General features: G+C 30.5%; 1 protein-coding gene and 1 pseudogene across 10 annotated transcripts in view; one reads left to right on the top strand and one right to left on the bottom strand.

Annotated features, from left to right (window-relative positions):
• The window catches only part of LOC126915819 (fat-like cadherin-related tumor suppressor homolog), a 509,971-nt gene that overhangs the window by 195,860 nt on the left and 297,917 nt on the right, over positions 1-16,194 (bottom strand). The gene's annotated exons all lie outside the window — the stretch shown is intronic.
• Positions 2,011-3,427, top strand: LOC126915853 (ATP synthase subunit a-like; annotated as a pseudogene).

A 16,194-nucleotide genomic window follows, 5' to 3' on the forward strand; every position in this document is an offset into this window, starting at 1 on the left:
CAATCTTCTCATTGCATATATCAGGAATTTCTTCTATTATTGGATCATTAAATTTTATTGTAACTATTTTATTAATAAAAAATTTTTCATTAAATTATGATCAAATTAATTTATTCTCATGATCAGTATGTATTACTGTAATTTTATTAATTTTATCTCTACCAGTATTAGCTGGAGCAATTACAATATTACTTTTTGATCGAAATTTTAATACCTCATTTTTTGACCCTATAGGAGGAGGAGACCCAATTTTATATCAACACCTATTTTGATTTTTTGGTCACCCAGAAGTGTATATTTTAATTTTACCTGGATTTGGATTAATTTCACAAGTTATTATAAATGAAAGAGGTAAAAAAGAAACCTTTGGAAATTTAAGAATAATTTATGCTATATTAGGAATTGGATTTTTAGGATTTATTGTTTGAGCTCATCATATATTTACTGTTGGGTTAGATGTTGATACACGTGCATATTTCACATCCGCTACAATAATTATTGCTGTACCTACAGGAATTAAAGTTTTCAGATGATTAGCTACATATCATGGTTCAAAAATAAATTTTAATATTACAGTTATTTGATCTATTGGATTTATTTTAATATTTACAATTGGTGGATTAACTGGAGTAATACTTTCTAATTCTTCAATTGAATTATTTTACATGATACATATTATGTAGTTGGTCATTTTCATTATGTTCTATCTATAGGAGCAGTCTTTGCTATTATTACTAGTATTATTCATTGATTCCCAATAATTACAGGTTTAATAATAAATCAAAAATGATTAAAAATTCAATTTGTTATAATATTTATTGGTGTTAATATAACATTTTTTCCTCAACATTTTCTTGGGCTAATATCTATACCTCGACGATATTCAGATTATCCAGATTCATATTATTGTTGAAATTTAATCTCTTCAATTGGAGCAATAATTTCAATAAATAGATTATTACTTTTAATTTTTATTATTTTTGAAAGATTAATTTCTAAACGATTAATTTTATTTAAATTTAACCAATCATCACTTGAATGATTAAATAATTATCCACCTTATGATCACTCATTATTAGAAATTCCATTAATTTCAAAAAATAAAATTAAAAATATTTTCAATAAATAATTTATTTAAATAATAATAATAATAATAATAATTTAATATTTACAATTAATATGGCAGATTAGTGCTTTGAACTTAAAATTCAACTATAAAGACAATTTTTTTCTTTTATTAATATTAATATTTTAATAAATCAATATATTTTGAACTGAATTTAAAATTCAAATAAATCTAATTAATTTATTAATAATTTCTACATGAAATATATTTTTATTTCAAGATTCAAATTCTTTTTACTCTGATAATCTTATTTCATTTCATAATTTAACTATAATAATAATAATAATAATTATTACTTTAACAATATTTTTTATTATAGATTTTTCATTAAATAATTTTTTAAATCTTAATCTTTTAAAAAATCATACTATTGAGATTATTTGAACTTTAACACCTATAATTATTTTAATAATTATCTGTTTTCCATCTTTAAAAATTTTATATTATATTGATGAAATTATAAATCCTTATTTTTCAATTAAATCAATTGGTCACCAATGATACTGATCCTATGAATACCCAGAATTTAATAATTATGAATTTGATTCATATATATTAAATTATGAATCTATAAATCAATTTCGGCTATTAGAAACAGATAATCGATTAATTATTCCATTTAAAATTTCAATACGAATAATTGTATCTTCAATAGATGTAATTCACTCATGAACTATTCCATCATTAGGAATTAAAGTTGACGCAATCCCTGGACGAATTAATCAATTAAATTTATTTTGTATTCGTCCTGGAATTTATTTTGGTCAATGTTCAGAAATTTGTGGAATAAATCATAGTTTTATACCAATTATATTAGAAAGAACTTCTTATGAATTATTTTCAAATTGAATTAAAAAAAAAATATTATGAAAAATTAGTTAATTTATAACATTAGACTGTCATTCTAAAATTAATAATTTAATTTATTATTTTTCTTCCATTAGATGTCTGAAATTAAGAATTGATCTTTTAAATCAATTATAGTAATTAAAATTTACTTCTAATGAATTCCACAAATAATACCTATTAATTGATTAATTATTTTTTTAATATGCATAATTTGTTTAATTTCAATTATAATTTTATTAAATTCTATAATATTAAATTTTAAAATTAAAAATTTTAAAAAAAAAATTATTTATAAAAAATGAAAATGATTATGATAAATTTATTTGAAACTTTTGATCCATCAATTAATAATTATTTTCAATTAAACTGAATTTTTATATTTATACCAATTATTATTTTTCCTAATATATATTGACTAATTCCATCACGAATTATAATAATTTTTAAATTATTTATTAAATATCTATTCAATGAATACAAAATAATTATATCAAATAAATATATTATAAATATTATTATATTTTTAAGAATTATAATCTATATTATATTACTAAATTTATTTAGATTAATTCCTTACATTTTTACATCAACTAGACATCTATTATTTAATTTATCAATATCTTTATCTTTATGAATAAGATTTATAATCTATTCAATTATTAATTTTCCTATTAAAACTTTAAGACATTTAGTTCCATTAAATTCACCAAAATTTTTAATAAATTTTATAGTAATTATTGAATTAATTAGATTAATAATTCGACCTTGAACCTTATCTATTCGATTATCGGCAAATTTAATTTCAGGTCATTTAATTTTAATTTTATTAAGAAATTTTATAATAAATTTTTTTCTATTATCCCCAATTTCATTAATTATTCAAAATATATTATTAACCTTAGAAATTTCTATAGCTTTAATTCAAGCTTATGTATTTTCAATTTTATTAACATTATATTTCTCAGAATCAAATTAAATGAAAAAAAATTTTCCATTTCATATAGTAACTATTAGTCCTTGACCTCTTATTTCATCTATAAATTTAATAAACTTAATATTAAGAACAATTTTATGAATTTATTCAAATAATTTAATATTAATAATTATAAACTTAATTATATTAATTTTAGTTTCTCTAATGTGATTTCGAGATATTATTCGAGAAAGAACATTTCAAGGAATACATTCATTATCAATTATTTCAATAATAAAATTTAGAATAATTATATTTATTATTTCTGAATTATTTTTTTTTATTTCATTTTTTTGAACTTTCTTTCATAATTCAATTTCTCCTTCAATCGAAATTAATTTTTCTTGACCTCCTTCTATAATTAAATTTTTTAATCCATTTGAAATTCCTTTATTAAATTCTATTATTTTAATTACATCAGGATTTACTGTTACATTAAGACATTATTACTTATTAAATAATAAATCAAAATCAAGTATTTTAAATTTAATATTTACAATTATTTTAGGATTTTATTTTAATTTTATACAAATATTCGAATATTATAATTCATTTTTTTGTATTAATGATAGAATCTTTGGATCAATTTTTTATTTATCAACAGGATTTCATGGAATTCATGTTCTTATTGGAACTTTAATGTTATTATATTCTTTTATTCGAATATGTAAAAACCACTTTTCATCAATCCATCATATTAATTTTGAATTCTCAATTTGATATTGACATTTTGTAGATGTAATTTGATTATTTATTTATATATTTTATTATATCTTAATAAATTAAATCTTCTTATATTTAATTTTTATTAATAAATTAAATAAATATATAGTATAATTATTACAATTAATTTCCAATTAAAAAATTTAAAATAACTTAATATATTTAATTAATATTATAATTTTTTATTTATTAAATTTAATTATTATTTTAATTATTTTATTCTTAAATAAATTTTTATCAATAATTAAAAAAAATTAATTTTGAAAAAAATCTTCCATATGAATGTGGATTTAACCCTATTACAAAAATAAATTTACCATTTTTCACTTCCATTTTATTTAATTTCATTAACATTTATAATTTTCGATATTGAAATTATTTTATTAATACCTTTAATTTCATTTATTAAAACCCTAAATTACTTATATATATTTATTATAATAACTTTTTTTTTCTTAATATTAATTTTTTCATTAATTATAGAATGATTTTGTAATTATTTAAATTGAATATATTAAATATATACATATATATATAAGGATTTTTTTAAAAAATCTATATTAAGTCGAAATTAAAAGTAATATTATTACTTCTTATATACATATATATATATATATATATATATATATATATATATTAAATAATTTTAAATTAAAGCCAAAAAGAGGCATTTTATTGTTAATAAAATCATTGAATTATATTATTCTAATTTAATTTATATAGTTTATAAAAACATTATACTTTCAATATAAAATTATTAGTAAAAAAATAATTAATTATAAATAGAATAAATTAATAAAGCTTCTAACTTTAATCTAGATATTAAATTATCATTATTTCTATTCATAATATATAATATATATATATATTATATATATATATATATATTTAAAAATTTAAAAAATTTCCTTAATATTTTCAATATTATGCTCTAATATATAAGCTATTTAAATATTAATTAAATTCATTTACTATTTTTTTTTTTTAAAATTAATAAATTTATTTAAATTTATTATTTTAAATTATTTTTAAATTTTTAAATTTATTTTTATATATATATATATATATATATATATATTTATAATTAATTAATTTAATAAAATAATACTATTAAATAAATATATATAATAATATATAAAAAATTTTTAATATATAATTTATTTCAAATAAATTACAAAAAAAATATATAATCTTTCCTGTAAATTTTTCAATCACTCCTTTTTCAAAATAAATCTCATAAAAAACTAATCAATAAAATAAATAATTTAAAATAAATTTATATAAAAAATCCATTATAAAAAAACTTTTAATTAATATAACAAATTTATTTAAAAAATTTATATTAAATATTAATAATGAAAATAAAATCCCTAATAATATTATTTTAAAAACAAAATATTTAAAAATATAAAACAAATTAACTCCAATAAAAAAAAAAAAAAATTATAAATAAATTTTCTAATAAATAATATAATTAATAAAATAAATATTATATGTGTTATTATAATTCTATCTTCATCAAAATAAATTAAATTTATTATAAAATAATTTATTATTAAAATATTTATTAAACGAAAAGAATATGATACAGTAAAAATTGTACCAATAATTAAATTTAATAATCTAAAAATTCTTATTATATTTAAAAAATAATACTCAATAATTAAATCTTTAGAAAAATATCCAACTAAAAAAGGAAATCCACACAATATAAATAATGAAAATATTATTAATAAACCTTTTATTGGATATACATAATATATTCCAAAATAAAAACGAAAATTTTGAATTCCTCTTATATAATGAATATAACTACCTACACATATAAATATTATAGATTTTAAAAAAAGCATGAATAAATAAATGTAAAAATGTTAAATTTACTATTCCTAAAGAAAAAATTCTTATTATAAATCCTAACTGACTTAATGTTGATAAAGCAATAATCTTTTTAAAATCTATTTCAAAATTTGCTATCACACCTGATATAAATATTGTTATTCTTGAAACTATTAAAATATACTGAGTCTGATTCGCTAAAGTACGGGAAGGGATTAATTGCGCTATCGATCACAAATAGACGTAACGTTGAATCCGCCCCACTTCTTTATCGCAACTTTATCGTCGATATTCTCGTAAAAGTTAGAGATAGTGTGAAATAATTTCGACTTTGCAATATTCCTAGAACAAAGCGTCATTTAATACTAGCTCGAGATATTCAATACACTGTGTAGAAAGCGGTAGATCGATACTCTTGTACACTAAGCTCGAAACACCTGATTCCAAGAATTCACCATTTGCAGTTCGAGGAACACGCGATGTTTCCTCGCCTCTGGAAACGCAAAGAGAGATAGTGTTAGTGTTTTACAATCGTTACTCTTTGACAAATGTCACGTCGACGAATTTCACGCCCATCAAACGCCACGTTCCAATCTTCAAACGATCAAACCCTCGGTCATCGAGCTCGCAAAACCCACTGTTGAACGCAAACAGGTTTTCTCTACTGTTACGTTCGAACGCGAAAACGACAAAAATCGGTGACAACATAGATACATAAACTTGGAGGCAAACAGTCAATAGCGAAAAAATTCCGTAACCGCGAGTGCACTATAGAATACTTTATAACGACTTTCATTTGCTAACCATCTTTCCGCTGGGTTGCACACGCGCAATTAAAGACAAAGACTCGTTAACCGCGCGCAATCAACAGCCCGCGTAACGTTTGTCCGGTTTCGAATTAAAAGTCGACCGCAGTTAAATCGTTTTCTGTCGCCGAAGGAGACGTTAAAAACGACGCAAACCCACCGACCAGCAAAATTAATTATCGTCGAGTGAAATGTCTTGTCTTTACCGAGAACCTTTAACGAGTTTCGTGTCATGGAGAAAATTGCAACAAAAGTTGCAATTTTTTAAACCGCGAACTTTAAATTCAAGTATTTGATCCTTCGCATCTGGGAACGTTTTCTATTGAAATTACTGCTCGGAAGACATTTTCTGAGAAAGGCAAGATTTTTATTTTACCGGAGACTATACTCTGAAGCCGATGCCTGGCTTGAAGGTCGTTGAAGCTTTTATAAAAAAAACAGCTTAGAAACTGTTTGTAACGAAATGCTCGAGCAGTATAGTAAATACAATGATATAAACGTTTGGAATGTACAGAACATCTATGTAATTCAATCGCAATACATGGTAACAGACTTACAAAAGTTTTCAAATAAATTCAGATCGAAATTAAATTCCTATAGATTTCCAAAATGACGATGCCAAGTACGGGAAGGCGAAAAAGATTACCTAAAGTAAATAATGCTTAGGACGTACAGTATACGTAATTCTATCAGAAAATTCGCAATATTAACGAAGTTACAAGAGTTGCGGGTAAACTCGTAGTGAAATTAAATTTCCGCGCTTCTCCAAAAATGGCAACGGTGTTTCCAACGGCATCGTGGACCGATTGTTTGAAACAATAAAGATCAGCCTGTATTTCCAGGCTGTGAAAGGCTGGTTGAAAGGCAGCACTCGAGTCTGCGCTTCTTCTTACCTCGTGTCTCGGATAAATTTTCGCGGCGTAATATTCGCGGTCGCGTTTTATCAGCCGCGATAAATCAGCATAAGAGCGGCGACGGTTTAAAACGCGTGAGATCCAAGCATTTTGCCGGTGGCGAACGTGCCTGCTTTCTCTCTTCGTCCTTGGTAATCGTTATTTATATAACGTTGATCCGACGTCTGCATTAGCGTTTCGTCGCGGTGTAACTTCTTCCATTTGCCTTCGTTTCGTGCTTCTTGTTCGACGTATTCTTCGTTAAACATCTCCTTACTTGGTTTTTTTATTCTCGAACGATCGATTATTTCGACTATCTGTTTATTCATTCAGATTTTTTTTACAAGTGAATAGGATGATAGATTAATTCGTAGCATCGCTTTCTCAAAGTTTGAAGTTAACGTCGACAATACGATGTGCTAAATTTTGATCGATATACAATTTCTGTCAGAAACAGTAGCAAACAAAAAAGAAGAAAAGAAATTTACTATGTATATTACACGTGTATTGAATTTTAAGAAGTGCTGTAATACAATTCTTGGGAACCTCATTGTTTAACAGCATGAATCATCCGGATATTCGCGTAACTTTTTTATGAGTTTAAACTTGGGAAATGCACTGTAAAAGTTGCTGAAGGTATGGATTTAGCGGTTGAAGAAGCTTATGTAAATGTTAGAATGATTTAACTTTGATTTGTAGAGTCCAACAGCGATGATTTTTCATTGTAGGAAGCGGTAGGAGAAATTGTATTTTCTATGTTCTGAAAGTGTTCCGAAATAAAAATGTTAAAAATGCAGGATTCGACTACCAACAGAAGGTATGTGTAAACATTTTTTGCGCACGTTGCACGTACGGAATGGATTCTTTCAGCTAGATTGCAGTATCAGCAAGTTTACATTTCGTATTTTCGATAGAATACATCGCATGTATTATAGAATATTTTGTATTGGTAACATTTTAATCATAACTGAATATCGAATGGAAATTTATATGCAATAAACAGTTAATTATCATAAGTTTATTAAAAAATAACTTTCACACCTTTACTTTGTTTTTACATCAATTAACTTTAAAAGAACGAACTGATATTACACAACATCTATATTCATATAATATCGATTACACGGACGGTATAAAATATTAATTACCCGATGAGGTGTAATTACAAAGTTTATTCGCAAGGTAAACTACGAGCCATGATAATAATGATCGCGATTATCGCAAATACAATACGTTATCATTATAACCGTATCCTGTATCTACATATTGGCAAATATTAATACTTCTATTAAACGCGATTAAATAACATATAGTCGATCAGCTCGGATAACTCTGTAACGTCGCGACTCGCCGATGACAAACGTAATCGTTCATCCTAATAATTATCATAATCTTGTATAAATTCTCAATTGCGTTTCTCTAAAGATATTAGCGTCCTTTGCGTATTCCGCACGCTTCCTCCATCCTCACCTCGCACCAAGTGCACACGAGGTAATAACCAATTGCATTAACCAACGCTTTGATCGTATAATATTATATAACCGCTGTGCTGGTTAGGTTTCGCAAACCGAATGGTAATCGGTAATATCGTAATTAATATCGATTCAACCGACACCGGCTCGTTATTTCACGTAATATTCCACCCGATATCGCGTTACACGATGATTTAGAAGGACGATTTGTAGAACGTCCCTCGTTTCTTCCTTCATATTTACGTAAAGCTGGAGGCACCATCGTAAATTACCAAGATTTTTCTTTTCGTACATTTGTAACATGCGTCAGAGATGTTTTTCTTTTTATTTCATCAAATATTATCATCTCTAATAACTTGCTTTGAATATTTGACACGTAAAGGTATGAAACTTTAATAAAGAAAATATCAAAGAGCCACCTACGGTTTCTGTGTATTTATATGTAATTTTTTATTCATCTGTGCATCTGCTCGTTTTATATTCCACCCTGTAAGTAGATCTCTTAGAAATTTCACTTGTAGATACAATGTAAAACGAACATAAAAGCTTAGTCCTCGTAAAAGTACTCTTACTTCGAAAGATTAAAGAATAAAAGAGAAAAGTCTACCTCAAATAATCATAAATTTGATATGAAAACCCATATCTTGAGATTAGTTTTAGTATCTAAAGAAATCCTCTTAAACGAATCATCACAGTCTGCATATGTCAACATGATCAATCTTTCCGATCAATTCGAACGAAGATAATTTCACAAATGATCGTAATAATTATCAATATAATTTCAAGTGAAACGTAATGGTTGTTAACGGTACGACGTCTCGCGCTAACATTCACGGATAATCCCTAATCATTTTAGTGGTATGTGACTTTGACAACTCGAACACTGCGGCAGTTGGCAGCCTTTTAGACAGGACACGATTTTACTGTCAGAGATATCCGTGTCGACAGAACTGTTTATCTTCGAAAGTCAGACCAGTTCCTGGCAACTTGGCGTACACACCGTCCCCTTCCCTGTCGGTTGTTTACACGGACTTCCGGTAAAAGGATTAATTATCGTGCTCGTCTCCCGATGATATCCGGGGATCGAGAAACCTTGACGATGAGACAGATAGAAGGAAGCTAAGAGGGAAATAGCCGAAGGAGAAAAATTTTTCCTGGAAGGAGGCAACTTTGTGGACGCGAAGTAAAATGGCAACGATTCCAACTTCCGAACAAGTTTCCGTATCTTGTCTTGGGAACCATTACAACCTCTTTCGCGTCCAGCACAAAATCTTCGTTAATTAGACAAAAAAAAAAAAAATCTTTCTAAAAACATAAATTTGTTAAAACAGAAATATGTCGAATCTAAATTCATTTATTAAAAATGAATATTATCAGATCGACCAATGATGAAACATAAACTACCTTCCGATCGTTATAGATTCTCTCAGGTTCCTCGTACTAGCGATAGTTAAGTAGCTCGAGAGGGACGAAAAAGAATAAGAAAAAAAGAAGGAAAAGTCTTAAGAAATAAAAAGTTGAATAAAGGAGTTTCGGTTAAAAAGGCAGGAAAATGTTTGTTTCTTAAAACGTTTGTAGGGGTTGCGCGAAAGCCATTGGTACCGTAACATCGCTCTCTGAAGGCAATCAACGAATCGTGTCTAATTAGGATCTTCCGAGCAGAATCCCGTGAACCAACCGGAAAAAATTATCCGATTGCGATAGAAAATCAGCGGCCCTGTTTTTTCCTTAGACGAAGTGCGCACTTTTCCTCGGTTTATCCATTGAAAAAATCGAACTCATCCCTCAACTGATCAATCTTTGTCACTTCTTTATGATTTAAACACCGATAGCATTTTTTTCATTTACAATTGGAAATTCAGGTTAAAACGAATACATTTAGAAAATTTTATTCTAGATTCATATAAAATTTAGATACCTACAGATACCTATTTGTTATACCTATAGATTTTTAGATATTTAGGAAAGTTATAATGAGATTATTACTCAGTCGTAAGGAATAAACAATATGTTTCTTAAATTAACGTCTTAAATTTCGTTTATACCCTAAAATACAAAATAAAATCAAGATATCGACGTCAAAGATAACACTAAATCTCCTTATAGTAAAAATATTTTATTACAAATTTCAGAGGAAGAGTACATACTTCCAGATCACTTAATCGTCGACCTAACTCCTAGCTGTACGATATCGACCCATATCCGAGTCGTGAGTTGACAATTAAATATCATATAACGAAGTTAAAGTTAACTATTAATTTAACAAAATTTGAACAAGTTGAGACTATGGTTCATTGAACATAATTTTGCGCTGAAACAATAAATACATGCCTACAACAAGAATCACAGGGATAATATATTAAAGCAACAACATGCCACGCATACATTCAACCAATCACTATGTACAGAAACTTCATCAAAATTACTTTGCCTCATCACGGCACTAAATTCCAGTTTCTCTGAAAATCAAGCGCACAACGAAGTATGCAAAATCGTCGTTCGCCGCGTAAATATAAACAGCAGTAAGGCGACAGAGACGAACCGAATAGAGAACATCCAGACGGAACGGTAAAGGGGGTACGAAATTATGAGAAAACCGAGACAGTCTGATATTTCGACGAAGTTTCTGTATTCACTCGGGGCTAAAAGCCTCTCGAGTTGCGGGCTACTCGACGGGTGGCAGCTGCGTCTGAGGACCGGCTCTCCCACCATCACCACCACACGATAATTTACAAACAATTATTCCGACCGGCACGAACAGCCGGAGGCGGCGTTCCCGTTTTCTCCGTTGGCGAGCCTACCTCTGTTTTTCGGTCTAACCCCCTCCTCGATCGGCAATGCGTCTCGTTTGGCCCGCGAAAAATCGACCGCCGCAGGAATAATAATCGCGAACGAAGAAAGGGAGAACCACAAGGGATGTGAGACGAAGAAGAAGGAAAGAGGGAGAGCTCGTGAAATGTAATAACCCGACAGCGATTTAATCGTGCCATCGGCGCTCGCCGCTTGTCCCTGATAACGACGATCAGCGCGGCAAGGAGATTATCTTAATGGAATTTAATCGCGGGCTTCGTTACATCGACGATGCGACGCGGGGAATGTTTCACAAGGGAAGAGAAATTTCGTGGCAAGTGAAAGCAGATCTACGACGTCGATCGTTCTTTGAAAGAGGGTTTCAGTAATTTCAGCCGGTAATTCCACGTTAACCATCCACCCTCCTGCTGGAGATGAAATTGAAGAAATTTGATAACGAGCCACCCTCGGGCGTTACGGTCGAACATTCGCAACTATTAGCTGCGTTTACATCGCTTCGATTTCATTCGTTCGCAATTTTTTTAATATTCACTGTAGAAATGTAGATTTCTGTGTTCGTGATGTTGAGATACTTTGATATCAGAGGTTCCAATGTCGTATAATTTATTAGAGCGTTTGAGTAGTCTATAAGAAATGTTGGTATTGGCCCTACTCAGATTCAGGAATGACTCAGACTTTTGGGATACTTGACGGTTCAAGGATCTATTTAGATAGAGGAATCACTTGATGCTGAGAGTGGTAAGGTCGTCAAGATATCATTGATCCTAAGGACTGCTCGATCTGTGATCTGTTCGGCTCAGAATTCTTTTAATCTTGGTGCATGCTGGTGCATGATAAATCCTTAGATCTAGGGATCTTAGGGATTAGGGCTTAGTGAATTCATGGCCAAGTGGTTTCAGAACTATGCATGCGAGTCCTGGATCGTGGCTACCGCGTAAAAAACTAAATAAATAATCTGCAAGTCTGAAAATCTCAAATTAAGTTGTTTGACGTATAAAATTGTTTAATCTTGCCTCATACTTTTGCGATTTGTACGATATTTATTAGTTTAAACTTGTGCGATCCATTACCAGGATGTTATTTCGCTATTCTAAAACAAATGAGATTATCGTATTGACTGTTGATCTAATTTTATCGAGTTTACTAGATAATATATAAGCGTGGATCAATAGGTCGCACAAGTTGCTGCTATGTATTTTTGCCGACGATCTAATTGCCATGGATGAGATCAACTCGACGACCACCCAGTATGGTGTATTTTTTGCAACGAGAGGTGAATGAACGTATCAGTGAATGAAGCGAGTACCGATGTGATAGCATAACACACATTGATAATTATAACACATTTATTTCTACTCGTCTTGGATAAAGTTCTCTGAAGCATAAACTTCTAGCTTGATATCGCTAAATGTAAGAGATATGGCGTACAAGTAGTAAAACGACGATGCATGACAAAACACTATTAATAGCACTGACTTCCGATTCTTAAATGTGAAATATTACAAGAGAGAGTATTATTCATTTTGATACGTTTAATTAACGTCAATATCCATTGAGACATTACATACGCGATTTCTTCTTCTCGTGCTAATAATAAATATCGAAGTTATAAAATAGACAGGTAAATTTAATTTATCACATAATCATAGAATATGATCATCAGCCATGTAAATATTTAGAGAATAAAGAAAAGACAATTAAAGAGAATTTTAAATGTAGGATTAGAGACACATTGTATTGCAATCAGATAATACACAATAGGGTATTTTTGAAATTAAAAAGCGACTTTTTAACGAGATTCTATTCGTTAACGGTGTATGTGTATTTTTATCCGTAGTTTGAGAATCGTAACGCGGCTATTGTTTGCCAGGAAAAGTGTTTCTTTTTCTCTGTTCCTCATGGGAGTACCATCGTCGTGAACTCTCGCTATTTTCACTATGGCTTACCACGGATTTTAACAATTTATTTGCTATGCGGGTCGTGTTTGAAGTCCCTCCCGGTATTATACAGAATTAAATAGTCATGTTAAGCTCCGTGCCGAGAACATGAATATGTACCGAGCGGTATTTACATGGCTCTACTACCGTCGTGAACGTCAATTTGCTTTTGAGGTCGGCCAGATTGAATTAAAATTACTCGCGTTCAAAACGTGCGCCAAAATTAATGTCGAAAAACACCGCTAGCCAGCGAACGAATAGGAAAAATTAGCTAGTTACAAGAAGTACGATTGGCAGTGTGCGACTCTCTAATAATTTTACTATTTTGAAGTTCTTATTTTTCATCGTGGAAGATCAAGCAAGATGATTCTAGTCTTAACAGCTGAAACAAAAAATAGTGGAAGAAAAAGATTCCGTGTAATGAATTTTTCATAGACAAACTGGCGAAATTTCATCTTTAAATTTCAACGAAAAGTTTTCATTTTAATTGAAAAAAGTTCCAGCTATTTGACTTCGCGAACTATGGCGTACCTAACATGGTTACGGTGCGTTGTGAAGTATTCCAGAATTTTTTAGATTTCTCCCTGAAAAAAATTTCGTTTGAATAAAGGCTAGTTCGCTCATGGAATGTAAAAAAAGCTCTACTTGCCTACTTGTACATTTCCGATAGAAACGATAAAAAAACAAAGCATATACCATCGTACAAAGCATATACCATCACCATCCATCCACTGAAATTTGCATGGGTATAATATAAAATAGATTATTGCCACTTAAACTCGAACACTCGATCTTTCTTCCAGAGAAACGACCGTACCTCTCCGAAACACATTTTCTTTAGATAATACCGCATACTAACCAGCATTTCCACGTCAGCTGAATATCAACACGGTAATGGAAAACATCCCATCCTCGGGCGTTATGAACTCATTCACATCCCCTATGTGATATCATCCACATCTCCTGTGAGATAAAAAAGCGACGAGCGAAAAAGATGCTCGGATAGAATTCCAGGTAAGAGCGATTTCGCGAAAAATTGTTGTTACGCAGAGAGGCGAAATGCATTCATGTAGAGTTGGGTGCGGCGTAGGTGGCAGCAGAGGGGCGGGGGCAAAGGGTTGCCTTAGCGTTCACGTTCGCGCGTATATATCGTTTATTTCCGCGTTCATCGACCCACAATAAAAGCTCCTTCTTCGGTACTTGAGCGGAAGAACAGAGTTTCGCCTCTTTCACCGTTCCCCCTTCTGTACGGTATGGATAGAAAGAAGGAAAATGGACCTCGCAAATGCAAAGCGAAACGACAAAAAGCGAAAGGGTGGGGATGCCGGCGATCGAAACTCGTTCCCGGTGCCGTGTCAGAATCTCGCGCTCGTCTCTTTTGTAAGCGGAGAATCGAACGCGAGTTCGAAGAGAGGGAATTGAAAAAAGAACGACTCGATCGGGGTGAAGTCGAGGCAACAATCGAGTAATAGGCAGCGACGTGACCATCCCCCGGCGAGAACTGAATGATAAATGTTATCGTCTTCAAGCGCGCCCCCTGACAGAGACGAGGGATCTGCTCGCGTTACAGTTTCAAAGGACTCCCGGCAAATTGGGTCTGGGAAACCAGCCTCGCCACCTTCCCCACTAAGAAATGAGTTTTCCTAAAGCTTTTTACCGGACGACGATATCGACGATTGAAAATTGTTCAGTTAATACAGATTTTGCGTTTTACGGTCTTGTGTTTTATTGAACTTTGAATGGCGGTTGCCTTGAAGATTCTATGTGGTCATATAATTAGGATTCAACCAGGTCACTTAATGATTCATATTAGGTCACGTGCAGGTTGTTGAGGTCATATAACTGGAGTTCAAGATCGTTTGGAGGTATATAAAATACATGGTGCTGTTAGAAAATCGTGCAATAATTAAAAAACCTCGAACCTTCCAGTTCAAACTCGAAGATTTCCCGTTTAACGAAATCTTTTTCTTATTGTGTTTTTCAATTAAGGCAGACAAAAATTCAAAGAACCGTTAGAGAAGACCTGCTTAAACTGAAGCAACCTCCTGAAACGAAGGGAAGTTAAACGATACGAAATTCATGTGCCGAAACAGGGAACAAACCACGGACAAATAATTGTAAAAGAAACAACGAAGTTGTGAAAGGAGAGAACGTGGCGAAAGCGTTAGGAGCGGCAGCAAGTTTGAAAATTTTATTGCGGCCACGGACTAGGGTATGGTTTTAACGTAGTAACGCATAAGAAGGTCTATAACTTAACGAAGTTGGCGGAGGCTGCAGAGTTCTCACGGTAACGGTGTTCGTTGCATTGCCAAGATCTCGAGAGTCTCCCTTTAACAAAGTACCGCGATGCTAGAGAGCCGAAAGGTCGAACACTTTAAAACTTGCCACGGTACATTTTCAGCCAGCGTGAAACAAAGCTATTTTATTGAGTTTTAAGTGTGATCCACGTTCAATTGCATATCTCGCGTGCTTCGAGTACCTGTACGTATCCGAATTTTATGTCGTTTATCTTTTTCTCGTTCACTTAACGTAGCAATCGAATTTAATGGCACATTAATGCACGAATTACAGGAAAAAATCGTTTTCAGTAACTTTTATAAGGATCATTTCTGTGGATGAATAAAAACAGCAGTTACGAAGATAATATACAATCAGTATGCAAACGAGAACAAGATCGAAGTGAAATTTTTTCGGAAATTGATTGAAAATTGACAGGGAGAACAGGTTAACTAAAAATCGTTTGATTTAGAGGGAAATATAGCTGC

Source organism: Bombus affinis, chromosome 4, assembly GCF_024516045.1.
Source record: "Bombus affinis isolate iyBomAffi1 chromosome 4, iyBomAffi1.2, whole genome shotgun sequence".
NCBI classification, from domain to species: domain Eukaryota; kingdom Metazoa; phylum Arthropoda; class Insecta; order Hymenoptera; family Apidae; genus Bombus; species Bombus affinis.